The following is a 2,599-nucleotide window of genomic DNA, read 5'->3' as shown; positions in this document are numbered from 1 at the left end:
CTTATGTCAATCTTCAAAAATACTTTGGCACCCTAAAGCTGATCAAATAAATCATCAATACGCGGCAATGGATACTTGTTTTTGATAGTGACTTTGTTCAACTACCGATAGTCTATGCACATCCTCATCGACCCATCCTTCTTCTTAACAAACAACACCAGGGTGAGACACTAGGTCTAAAAAAAGCCCTTATCAAGAAAATCTTGCAATTTCTCCTTCAATTCTTCCAACTCTGGCGGGGCCATATGGTATGGCGGGATAGAAATGGGCTGAGTGCCCGGAGCCAAATCAATGCAAAAGTCAATATCTCTGTCGGGTGGCATCCCCGGTCGGTCTGCAGGAAATACCTCTGAAAACTCATGAACAACTGGTACGGAATCCATGGAAGGAACCTCTGCACTGGAATTGCAAACATAAGCCAAATAAGCCAGACACCCCTTCTCGACTATACACCGAGCCTTTATATAAGAAATGACCCTACTGGTAGAATGACCAGGAGTCCCTCTCTATTCCAATCGAGGCAACCCCGACAAGGATAACGTCACGGTCTTGGCGTGACAGTCCAATATGGCATGATAAGGTGACATCCAATCCATCCCCAAAATGACATCAAAATATACCATATCAAGAAGTAGGAGATCTATATGGGTCTCAAGACCTTAACCACACACGAGTGATTGACACGATCTACGATAATAGAATCACCTACCGGTGTGGACACATATATATAAGAACTCAAAGAATCACAAGGCACAACCAAATACGTAGCAAAATAAGATGACACATAGGAGTATGTAGACCCTGGATCAAATAAAACTGAAGCATCTCTACTGCAAACTGAAACCATACCTGTGATAACGGCATCAGATGCCTCAGCCACAAGCCTAGCTGGGAAAGCATAACATCGAGGTTGGGACCCACGGCCTCCTGCTGGCTAACCTCCACCTCTAGTAGCGCGACCTCTACCTCTAGCTACCTGACCCCTACCTCTAGCTGGCTGAGTAGGCGGTGGAACACTCGGTGCCGAAACCACGGCACGAGAACCCTGATGCTGAGAACGACTCGAGGGCAAAATCTAGCAATGTGCCTCGGATCACCATATGTATAACAAGACCTCAGCTACTGAGACTGCTGACCCTGACGGCCGGAGTAACCACCCTAAAAACTCTAGATCGGAGGTGCACTGATAGGAGCTGGTGGTGCACTGTAGGGTAGCTAATCAAAATACTACATGTGAGAACCATGGCTACCTGAATCACCGTGAGAAGTCTGAAGTGCTGAATGAAACGGCTTGGGAGGATGGCCTTTACCAAAAGAATCATTACCTCCAGACGAGGCACCACTGAACCTGCTAGAACGATGAGGCCTCTTATCATACCCCTGACCACTCCCCTGAGCTAAAACCATCTCAACTCGCCTGGCCACAATGGCTGCATCCTGAAAAGAAATCTCTCTCATTGTCTCCTTAGCCATCTGCAATATGATAGGCTGAGCTAGTCCCTCAATAAACCTCCTCACCCTCTCTCTCTCTCTCGGTGGGAAGTATAAGAAAAACATCACAGGCCAAGTCAATAAATTTGGTCTCATACTGAGTGACGATCATAGAACCCTACTGGAGACGCTCAAACTACCTCCGATAGTCCTCCTTCTGAGTGATAGGAAGAAACTTCTCCAGAAATAGCTGAGAGAATTGATCCCAAGTCAAAGTAGGTGACCCAGCTGGTTTGGCCAAACAATAATCCCTCCACCAATTCTTGGCGGAACCTGACAGACGAAAAGTAGCAAAGTTGACCCCATTGGTCTCCACAATCCCCATGTTCCATAGAACCTCATGACAGATGTCAAAATAGTCTTGGGGATCCTCTGAAGATGTACCGCCATATGTAGTAGTGAAAAGTTTGGTGAACCTGTTCAATCTCTACAAAGCATCAGAAGAAATAGCTGCTCTATCACCAGTCTGAGCTACAACACCCAGCTGAATACCCTAACTGGCTGAGCTGCTAGAGTCTGAAACTGAGGAGCCATCTGCTCCGAAGTGAGAGTAGCCGGAGTTTGTGCTCCTCCCCCAGCCTGAGAGATGGCTAGTGCTACAGGAAGTATCTGCCTCAGTGACACTCTCCATAAGGCCCACTAGACAGACTAGAGCATCCTGGGGTACCGGGGTAGCGATGAACCCCTCTGGAATCTGAGCTAGCCCTGCTGGAACGGTATGGGCTGGAGCCTTATCATCAAACTCTACCTGAGGCCCCTCCGCTAGTGCTGGTGCTCTGGGATGAACCCTTCCCCTTCCTCGGCATCTATCACCGCCTCGGCCTCATCCTCTGCCCCTCATAGGAACTGCCACTGGGGGCTCAGGCTGCTGATCAGCTGATGAAGCGATACGTGTTCTCTCCATCTGCGTAAGAACATAGTAGAATTTCAATTAGTATTGAGAAATCAAATCGCACAACAGAGAAGAATAGAAGTGAAGTTGTTCCTATACTCTGTAGCCTCTGGGGGATGAGCATAGACGTCTCCGTACCGATCCCTCAGACTCTACTGAGATTGTTCATGAATTGTGAGACCTAGGCAACCTAGTGCTCTGATACCAACTTGTCAC

Source organism: Nicotiana sylvestris, chromosome 6 (genome assembly GCF_000393655.2).
Source record: "Nicotiana sylvestris chromosome 6, ASM39365v2, whole genome shotgun sequence".
NCBI classification, from domain to species: domain Eukaryota; kingdom Viridiplantae; phylum Streptophyta; class Magnoliopsida; order Solanales; family Solanaceae; genus Nicotiana; species Nicotiana sylvestris.
Note: the sequence above shows the minus strand (reverse complement) of the source record.